The following is an 11,695-nucleotide window of genomic DNA, read 5'->3' on the forward strand; positions in this document are numbered from 1 at the left end:
CCACTGAGCATCAGACCAGCTCGGAAGCATCCCTCCTCTTTTCTACATTCTCTTGGCCAGCAGAGCAGAGACAATAATGGGAAGAGGCTCAAGATGGCATGAGCCTCTTCTTGCGGCTCTGGCAAACTCTCACCTCTCCTGTCTCTTCAGTTCTGTTAACTACACATAAGGGCTTGGCCTGAAGGCTGACCTGCAGCTACAGAGTGTCCATATGGGAGCCTGACACTTTCTCATTAATCATGACCATGTGTTCCTCTCCACAATTTTATTTTTATTGCCTGTTCCTGCTGGTCAGCCAGAGTGCTGAGGAATCCTGCCGGCCATTCGCTATCGGCTTGAACTTGCTCCGCTGCCTCGTGCAGTGCACGGAGGTTTACTGGGCATTCCTGCAGAGTAGTGATTGATGATGTTATCATTTTTTCACAAAACTAGGTCCCCTGTTAATTGAAACTGGCACCTATATGGAGAGCGCTGCCGTTCCTCTCTGGGGCACATACCCAGATTTACTTTGCATGAGATCCAGGGAGCAAGACGAAGGAGAAACAGATAGATGCCCCTGGGTCTTGTCCCACTTTGTAGTCAAGTCATAACTGTGGTGTGCTTTTCAACCCAGAAATGGGGAAATACTCCTGTATGCATGCATGCAGCCATAGCCAAGTGACAGAGTTTTTATGAGCTCTGACAGAAAGGCAGAACCAAATATTATGAGATGAAAAATAAGAGGTGGGGGGGAGAAAAAAGGAAATCCTTGAGAAGGAAAGGCCTGCCAAGAGCTCTTTTCTCCAGCCAAATCAGATCACAAGTGCCAAATAACTCTCCCCTAACATTCGAACCAGTGTTGAGACAGCCATGTCTGCTGTTGAGAGTGACAGTTTCTCTTTGTGTCGACCCAAAATTAACATGTTTAGTAAATCATGTGGAAACAGATCCTGAAGTGCAGGCTGGCATCAGATAATGTGAATGAATAACAATACTTTTTGAGGGATAGAGTTATTGTAGTTGTGACATTTTTTTTAAGGCATAGGCAAGACAAGTTTTGTAGGTAGGAATCTTGTTAAACCAACCAAGTAGTTGGAAAAAGTAATGCCTGAACACTGTTTTTTTCAACAGTACCAGTTGGTCTATTAAGCGATACTATCTCTACTTACAAAACTAGCCTTGCTTAATATAATTGAAACAGATTAAAGGAAATACTTCTAAAAATTTTTTTCACATAATCTGAATTTAACCTTTAAAGTCTATCATTATAGTATATCATTAAGAAAAAAAAAATTAGCAAGATTTACAAAAATACTAGCATGATCAGCATCCACAGTCATATTAGACAAGAATTTAGCATTTGTTCATTTATTTTTTGAAGGAAGAGTAATAAAGCCTGATAGTTCAGGATACATACCAACTGCTGTCTGAAGTCTAAGGGAAATTGCCACTTTTGAGGAGACTATACCACAAAATTAGGGTTTTTTCAATCTTCCTTTGAAGTGTTAGAGAATAACTAATATGGCAGTCACAATATTGGATTGAATGGACCAACCTGCTGTGGCAATACCCATGGGTCCCTAACTAGGTGGTTGTCTTTACCAACAGTATCTGGAAGAAACCAGATGTTGCTCCTAACCAGACTCCATTCACATGCAAAAAGAAATTCATTCCAACTCAGTGAAGTTTTGAATTCAAATCAAGTAGCAAGTCAGGAGTCGACCCTGAAGTGCTCCTGCTAACACCTATGTTAATAATGTATGCTAACACCTATGTTAATAATGTATGGGAGGGCGGTCTAACCTTAGGCTAGAGTTCATATTAGTACAAGCACTAAAATGTAAGTCTAGTTTCACTGTGCTGGTAATCCAGTCATATGTTTTAGCTAGAGTTTCTTACCATGTGGCTAGTCCCACTGGAGCTGGCTTTATCTAACTGTTGCAGTGAAGGCCAACCATGATGTGACGTAACTTGGATAAAATACTTGGTAACAGAAACCACTCTTCCATGGCGGAAAAAAAAACTCTACTCACTCAGAGAAATGCTTTACTGTCATATAGATGTGTATGACGCATTTATTGAACCCCCTCCATTCCCAGTCCAGCATCTTTAGGAATAAGTTAATATGCCAGATTTTATAAATTTATTTTGGCTTCATCCAGTAGATATGAACTGTCGTAGCTGATGGCATCTTTCACAGGAGCTTTTAAGCTGAAAACGTCACATATACATTAAGACTTCTGATACTTGACCAGCTGAATCACCAGCGACAGATTCTCATACTTACAATTAAGAAAGTTAATGTTAGTTTTTCCTTGTCTGAACCACAAAAAGGCAAAATATCCTCAATGAAATCCCAGCAGCTTCCAGTGCTGAATGCATCAGGTGGAAGAGAAAACAAAGCACTTTGCTCACTTGCCAATTTTAAATCAAAGGACTCAAAGGACAAGCATTCACTCTTTTAGTATACATGTTAGTGTTTGGACAGGTCATTGCCATGCTACCCAACTGCCCATGAGCAGTAAATGACTGGAGTAGATTTCTGGTACTTTTGAGAACAATAGCACAAACTGTCTACATCCTGGTTTCTGAGGGCAAAACTTGTAGGTAAGTGTGGTGTTGAAAGGGATACAAGAAAGTACAAGAAAGACATGGGCTTACTGGAGTGAGTCCAGTGAGGAGCCATGAAGATGATAAGGGATTGGGGTATCTGACATACGAGGAGGGAGTGAAAGGGCTGGGACTGTTCACACTGGAGAAGAGAAGACTTGGGGGGATCTTATCAATGTGTATAAATATCTGATGGGGGAGCCAGACTCCTTTCTGTGATACCCAGTGACAGGACCAGAGGCAATGGACACAAACTGAAACACGGGAGGTTCCCTCTGAACATCAGGAAACACTTTTTTACTGTGAGGGTGGTTGAGCACTGAATAGATTGCCTGGAGAAGCTGTGGACTCTCCATCCTTGGAGATATTTAAAACCCTACTGGGTGTGCTCTGGGGCAACCTGTGCTAGCTGATCATGCTTTGAGCACGGGGCTGGACTAGGCGATCTCCAGAGGTGTCTTCCAACCTCATCCATGCTGGGACTGTGTACCAGCGAGGGCTGTGGAAAAAAAAAGGCAACCTACCAGCCAGGAAAGCTTGTTGCCAGCATGGCATTTCCCTGTTTGCAATGATTTCTCTAAGGCCTATGGAATACTACACTTCCTTTAGCGGTTTTTGCATCCTTGCAAATATGTACCTCCCTAGTTTTCATATAATTTCAGCTCCTTCCTTTGCACTGCATCACATACAAACTTGTCTTCAGCACCAGAGTACAATGCTATTGCCTCAGTCTGTATTTCTAAGGCAGCCTTGTGAGAGATCATGTGCTCATCTTCGCTAACAATGATGACCTCAATGCCATTTCCCCCATTCATTGCCCCTGGAATTACCTTTGGGACATTTTCTGTGGCTTCTTTTACCTATAAGATGTCTGTCTAGTTCTGGTCCATCTACAGTTTTATTTTATCTTCCCTAATGCAAAATAAGCTATTTACCAGCTATCAATAAAAAATAAAAAAATCTAGATATCATCTGTGGCGGGTTTCTGAGAACACCTTACTGACATTGAATTTATTTGCTTAGGGATTCTTTTCATCCGGGCTCTGTACAATTGCAGAATGGATGCTTAGCCCCTAGCGAGTATAAATATAACAACTGAATGAATAATATAATAAAATATAATTTTATATATAAAATATAACAACTGAATGAATAGTAAAAATCCCCCAGCGCATCCTGGGGGAGACGCTCCAGCTTATCCCTTAGAACTGGATCCACTTTCTGCCCAGGGGCTGCGACGCATGGCTGTGGAAGCCAGGGACATCTGCCTGCCCCTCTGCGATGTCCTGTTCTGGTACAAACCAGGGGGCCTCGCTGGGGCGAGCAACTTCAGCCACTGCCGGGCTAGTTCCACCCTTTAGACACCAGCAACGGGGAGGCCCTGGAGCGCTACGCTCCAAGGGAGACAGCGAGCAGGGACAGGCTGAGGGCAGAGGGACCGTGTCCCTAGAGGCCTGCATCTGAGGGCGAGCCTGGGGGCCTTTATTTTTATCCCCCAGACAAGTCATCTGCAAAACGACTTCAGAGCAGCTGTAGCTCGGTTTGAACCTTCCTGCAGACAGTGCTAGTTCCCTGTTCCCCCTGGTGTAAACAGCCCCGCGCTGCAAACCCGCGCCCTGTCCGGGCCCTCAGAGGTGACTGCAGCAGGTCCTCTGTCACCAGCAGACCAAGCGCTCACCCAGCACGGGAAACCTCCCTCGGCCCACGATGACGGATGCGACAGGGTATTCCCATGGCGTTGTGCAAACTTCGTTTGGATGGTTTTTCGAGCTCTTTAGCTTGGCAGCACCGCTTGCTCCTCCCCTCATCGATACCCAGAGAAATTATGCAGACTGCCAGTGTGTGAAAGCAGAAACTATAACTGCTTTGAAAATAAGAATTGAGGTGAGACAGCAAAAAGTCAGCTGCACTGAATTTACCCGAGAAAATGTATTTTTGTAGAAGTGTGAGCGAAGGGCTAAAGAGCCAGGCGAGGACTGAGCAGCCGGAGCGGAGGCAGCTGCTTGGCTTGGTGGAGGCCTCCTCCAACAGAAGGAAAATGCTCCCCGACCCCAGAGAGGCCCCTCTTCTCCCCGTCCCACAGCCGTTTCCTTCAGGCCCAGGTCTCGGGCTTTTGAAGAAGTGGTTTCATTGTGGGCAGTGACGTGCACCCTTAAGGCAACCACCTGCGTGGCTCAGTTTCACTCGCCAGGGCCGGGGACTGCAGGGCATTGCCAGCCATGGCAGCGGGCTGGCCCCACGGCCGCCCGACTGGAAGCCCATTTCAGCTAGCAGGTAGGGTCTCCTCGTGCCGCCCCTCGGACCCTTTCCTCTCCATTTCCCAGTCTCTCACTGCATCCCTTCACATCTTTCCTTTCTTTCTCCTTTGACTTCTTAGCCACTCGTTTTCTCCCCCATCTTTTATTTTCTGTCCCACCTTTCTTCTCTCTTCTGGGGATGCTCTTCTCCCTCCCATCACCCTAGTGTATCCCAGCCCAGCCTGGCTTTTGCTCTCACTGCACCTGATATATTTCATGCTCAAGGCAAAAAGTATTTAAATATACTGATTTTTTGTTTTCTTTTTCCTCATGTAATCTTGTTTCCTGGGGTTAATGCTATCTTGACCTGATCACTTTGAACAATCTATCTGCAATTTCCCAGGTAAATAATCTGTGAATCAGATACATTGGTAGATATAACGATGCATCTGTATCTTGCCAGGTTTTGTTGTTGTTGTTCAATGATCGAAATAGAAGAAAGCATGATATTGATATCTAGAAAGTGCCTTTGTTTTGTTAGAGTGAAAAGTTTTGGATTTTAAAGCTTGATTTCCTCTACTGAAAATCATCCCAACATTTAACCGTTAAGAGAAAAGGAAATAACATTTGCTTCCATATCAAATGCCTGAAACTATTTGTCTCTAGCTCTAAAATAAATGGCTTGCTCCTTTCAAACATGATCTTGCTGATTCAAAATCCAGGACTGAAACAAAAAGAGAGTTTGTTTTTTCCTGATTGACGCAGTTCTGATACATGCCTGGGAAAGTTATTTAACAATCTGCGGTCCATTTTCAGCTCCATATACAAGGATAATAATATTTACTTCAAAGAGCAATTGTTAGATATTATCCATTCATGGTTGAAAGTCTACATGAACTATTTGAAGAGAAGGTGGAGTAAAAATGAAAATGAGTATTTTATGATCTACTGCTTTGCATGACTGCTGATACTACTGCTAAGCAAACCCCGTCAAAGAGGGATTTCTGTGTTTTCTTCTTGACTGAGCTTTGCTAGTCTTGCAGGCTGCATAACAAAGTAAATAAAAATTATTAGCATCTGGGATGTGATGGTGCCCAAAGGCCCCTGTGAGGGATAGACTTCAGCACAGCTGTGAGACAGTTCTGCAGAGAGAGAGCAAAAGGTAGGGGAGCCATAAGGTGCGATTATCCTCCAGGAGGACTGGTGTTCTTTCTGTTGAGATATTATTTAATCAAGGTGAGGTATATAGGGAGGCAGTGTTACTTCTTGTAAGGCCAGCTGATATAGGGAAAAAAAGCAAACGCTTTTGGACATAAAAACTGGCTGGGATTTGAAGGATCAGAGGCATAGCTGACAGCAGAAATCCTGAGAACTGCTAGCTCCCTACATCTCTCTCCAGCAGATCACTCTTTAAAAGCAATTTTGATGTAAAAAATGTTAAGTGTTTAATGAATTATATGTCATTTCTTAAAAATGCACGTGTTCCCTTTATGAATCTATCTGTTGTCTAGAGATAAGACCTAGTAATAAGTTGTGCAGATGCACAGAACGTATCCCTATGATGAACCAGAATCATCAGAAACTGCAACACTTAACCAGCAAAGAAAAGCTAAACTATAACAACACCTAGAGGAGAATCCCCACAGTATCTGTAGACTTAAGGCACCGGGTCTGTCTTTAAATTATAGGTAAAAGTTGCAGGAAGGAAAAAGCATCTTGCCTGTGTTATTTGGTGGAAATAAATGCTCCCCAGCAGCAAGGAAAGTAATCCCAAGAACTTTAGAAAACAGTATGTACAATACAATATATATGTAAATACAGCTATATACATTAAGAGCACTATTCCAGTTCCTCATCTTCTTAACTTTTTCTGGTCATCCTAAGCAAAAGCTTGTGGTTAAAGAGAACATTATCTAGCGTACAATTAGTCTTGCTGTAGTGGATGAGGTGGGAGGGTGGATGGGGCCTGGGAACTAAGGCAGTAGTATAGATTCGTGTTTTACAAATTGGAGAATTTTGTGACGAACAGAGACTTTTGGTGACCTTTCTCATCAGGGGAAGTTTTCTGTTAACAACCACTCTTGCTCCCTTTATTTTTGTTGCATCCTCTCTTACTAAGAGCTGTTCGTGGGGTTACCCGCAGTTTCAGGGCACCTGAGAGAAATGAAGCTGTGAGATGCTGACTGAGATCTCCCTGTGGCTGGCAAATGAGAGGAAATTTTAAATGAGCAAGGACTGCAAACTCAGGCCCTAACAAGCTCTGGATTAGATTGTGGTGTGTCTGATTGCACAAAAACTATAGGACAGTACTGTTGAAAAACCCCTCACAGAACACACAGTTGTCCATTATATTCCTGTGGTGGAGACCCAGGAAAATACGAGATGGGTCAGTACACTTCTGCTTTTTAAGGAGAACCCCAGAAATGCTGGGTACCCAGCCATCTGCAAGATCTGTCCATCTCCCAGCAATATACCAGTTTCTCTCTGACAAACCAGCTGACAAACATTCCAGAGCAAGTTCAGGCATCGAGCCCTGCCACTGGCAGGAAGGTGAAATCAATGAGCACCCCAGGGGGAATCAAGTTTGATCCTGACTACAGTCTCTTTCCTGAAACATGCAAAAACCTGGGTGCAAGCCAGCTGTGAATGCTGGATAAGGCCAGTACATGGTCTGCTTACTCAGGGAAACAGTAATGCCTAGCGGAACATGTTTTCATGGTCATCCATCACCATGTATTTCATGGATCAGAAGATAAGCTGTCACTTCTGAACTGAGGATTGTGCAGGAAAAGGGTTATTTTCCAATGGAAGTAAATGCAACTTAAAACTATGGGTGTTTTATTTCTTTTGAGGTTTGGCCCCATTTGCTTTTCCCCCCTTTTCTCCAGAAAATTCCTCAGGTTACCTATATTTCAAGCTACTGGGAAGCTGGAAGATGCCTAGAGCACAGCCTGACTGCCAGGGCCAGCCCCACGTCTCTGCCCAGCAGTGCGTGGGTGCGTGCTGCTGTGACTGCTCAGCGGTGGCAGGTTTGTCAGCGGAGCAGAGCTGTGGGCATCCTGTCCTTCTGCAGCATCCCCTTCGAGAGCCCTTCCTGTAATGACCCCAAAATAATATAGCATAGAGTACCTCTTGTTCACGGGTTTCAGAAAATGTATATTTCAAAAGATCTGAAACTTCATGGCATAAACTCAGCCAGGTTTAAGATTCTGCACTGTTAGCTGAGAAGATGTTTTGGGTCATTGGGTTGAGTTAGGTGTTCTGAAAATCTTCATGGAGATGTTCGCTGCGAAAGGCAGGGATGAAAATGTCCAGCAAACAGCAGTGGGAATGAAATTGGAGAATAAAACATTTACAAAGAAAAAATGTGGAAGAGCAGGAGTGGATGACCAATGAAGGCAGAAAGCAATTTCAGTTTTTTATAGTAACACTAGAAAAGGACAAGGACTGTTTAATCCCAGTGATCACACACTTTTAAGAGGAAAATAGGGACCAAAAAGTCAGTCCAGAGCCAACAAACAGCAGCATTTCTCAAATGAGCAGGAAGACCTTATTTCCCATATGACTTAACCCTATTGCTGTTAATAGAAATACATTTAAGAAGATGCTATAGGACTCTAAACTGAAACATGATGCAAAATGCTTCCTTAAGGAATCTGTAACCCTTCAAACATTTAAGAAGATGCTATAGGACTCTAAACTGAAACGTGATGCAAAATGCTTCCTTAATGAATCTGTAACCCTTCAAACATTTAAGAAGATGCTATAGGACTCTAAATGAAACGTGATGCAAAATGCTTCCTTAAGGAATCTGTAACCCTTCAAATACAGATGATACCCTAAAAATTGCTGGTGTGTTTCAAGGATAGACTCTTCTTTTCTCCTCTATATTTCATGAGAAATAAGATGATAACAAAGCTAGAGAGATAGCTGGATAAACATTGTGTGCCTTTTTCTCATCCAAAGGAAGGAATGGCTCCCTAATTTTTCTAAGTTGTTTCCTGAAAAACTGCTGAAAAAAATGAACAGGGTGAACAGATAGAAAAGCTAGCTTATTGCCTGGATATTTAGCTCTGTTAATTTTGTAAAAGTAAGGCATTACTTACTCCTTTCTTTGTAGTCTAGTCTTAATCGTGTAGATAAGATTTCTAATGGGTGAGATACAAGGGCTGGTTTGAAAAGTGTTTTATTGTTACAACATGCTCTTTAAGGAGTATGTTGGATTTTACATTTGTACAACTGCTTGGGAATTGCAATTGTTTTTTAACCCTAACCTCATAATGATACAAATAAAAACAACTAGTATTTATTTTTTGTTCATTTTTACCAAATTTGGTACCAAATGCCAACTACCATTTTTATCAAATACCTTGGATTCATTTTTATTGTTTCATATTTTGTAGCAAAACGGTGCTCTTCCACTCTCCCTCTTTCTGTCCATCCATACACAATTCAGGCCTTCTGTGCTCCCTCCTCACCCTCTATTCCAGGAAAGGAAGGACAACATACTATAATCAGTTATGGAAACCGTTGTTTTCATTTAAAAGGGAAGTTTTACAATACTAGGATGACAAGTAGTATCATTTCATTATCTGCCATCTTCTGTTTTCATTTCTTTTTCGGGCAGATCCTTTTCTCCTTGTTGATGAGGTGCCAGGAATCTCATACATTTACCTTTAGGTAGTTAAATAAAGTAGCTCTTGCTAGCAAGAAGTTAGTAATTCCACTAATGTCAGTAGAAGTGCTAGAGCATATCAGGTAATGAGACTGGAGTACTTAAACACAGCAGTTTAAAAAAAAAAGGAGTTAAAGCAAACTTACTAATGTCATTAGATGAGACGTATCTGTTTGCTTTGCTTCAGGGTTGTCTACCAGCTTTGTAATGGCACAAACGTGCCATCCCCATGAGCAAACATCCTCTAGAGCACAGTCAAGAACAAGGACAGCCCAATGCCACTTTCTGATTAGTGAGAGACTTCTGTGGTGGCATCACACCAGCGCTGCTTTACCCACAGAACTATCCCTTTGTTCACAGAATCACAGAGGGGCTGAGGTGGGAAGAGACCTCTGGAGGTCATCTGGTCCAACATCCTTGCTCAAGCAGGGCCACCTAGAGCCCTGGTCCTGCCCAGGGCCCTGTCCAGATGGCTTTTGAATATCTCCGAGGATGGAGACTACCACCATTCTGGGCAACCTATACCAGTGCTCAGTCACCCACATGGTGAAAAAGTTTGTGCCCGTTGCCTCTGGTCCTGTCATTGGGCACCATTGAAAAGAGCCTGGCTCCCTCCTCGTTGCCCCCTTCCTTCAGGTATTTATACAGATTGGTAAGATCTCCCTGAGCCTTCTCTTCTCCAGGCTGAACTGTCCCGTCTCTCTCAGCCTTTTCTCATAGGAGAAGTGCTCCGGCCCCTTAGACGTTTTTGTGGCCCTTCATTGGACTCTCTCCACTATGTCCATGTCTCTCTTGTACTGAGGAGCCCAGAACTGGACACAGCACTCCAGGTGTGGCCTCACCAGTGCTGAGCAGAGGGGAAGGACCTCGACCTGCTGGCAATACTCCTAATGCAGCCCAGGATACCATTGTTCACCATGCTTAGTGGGGTGGAAAGGTCTGGGTGATGTGAGAGCCAAGAAGCAGCTCCCCAGAGAGGACGGAAGATGTGGGCGAGAAGCAGAAGAAGAACCAGCCACAATGTAGGCTCTTCCTCAGAAAGGGAGGTTGCTATGGTAGCTGAGGTTCTCTGCCACTTCTCAGCCACTTCCCAAAAAAGGGGTGTCTTCAGCAGTCCCAGTTATTCTTTGTGAACTGGATGACAAGTGGCTGGAATGGCACAAACTGTGGGCAGAGCAGCAGGGATTTCAGTGAGCTCCCTGTGAGCACCAGCCCAAGCAGAGAAGTCACTGTGGGATCACAGTCCAGGGGACCTGTGGAAGGGCTGTCATTCATTCAGCTAGTCCCATGCAAAGCAGACAAAATGAATAATAACAAGCAAAGTAACAGTTCAGCTCTTTGAGCAGTGCCTTTATCTCGGACCCACAGGGAAGGCAGATGGAAAGTTATCTTAGTGAAATGAAAGGCAAATAAGGGTTTGAATACAACTCTGCAGTCCTTCCTCACCCAAACCCAGGTAAACAAAAACTAGAAGAGGCAGGACAGAGAGATAAAACGCAGCTAAATGTCTTGCTTGCTTCAGCCTTCAGCATTTGCTTCGTGCTAAGGAGATAATTTTTTTTTTTTTTCAGATAAAAACCATGAGTTACTGGCATAGACTGAGAACTCAAAAAGGTGATTTCAAAACAAATCTATAAATTAAGGAGCAATACGGTGCTTGGGCCAGTTTGTATTTAGCAAAGAAGCCTGCAACAGCTAAAGGGATTGGGCTGCTCATAAGCATACACAATCTCTCACTAACAGCAACTCATTCCCGAAGGAACAGCAAGTCTCATGTACTCGGGTATATGATTAGAAAGTCTGAAAAATTATAGAAATGTGTAAATAAGTCAAACTGGATTGTTATTCATCCTGCCTTAAATAAATGCTGAAATCACAATATGAATCACAGAGCATGATTTGGCTATCAGTCTGCAGTAAAGTCAATGGCAAAAGCAGTCAATAAAGTTGGATATGTAATAGTATCATGTGAAGAACGTACCTGCACTTCGTGTCATCATTAGCTTATTTTTACTACATAAGGCACTGAAGCAAGCATATCTGTAAGTAATCAGTAAAAAAGCCGGAGTAGCTCTGCTGACTCCCAGCTACCTGTTCTGTTGGAGAAGGTTTTGTTTGATTCTCTGACAGAGGAGTGTAAAATACATCCCCAGTGTGATTCCTGATTTGAAATTTTCAGCCGTCTCAATTATTC

This window comes from Ciconia boyciana, chromosome 1 (genome assembly GCF_034638445.1).
Source record: "Ciconia boyciana chromosome 1, ASM3463844v1, whole genome shotgun sequence".
Classification (NCBI taxonomy): domain Eukaryota; kingdom Metazoa; phylum Chordata; class Aves; order Ciconiiformes; family Ciconiidae; genus Ciconia; species Ciconia boyciana.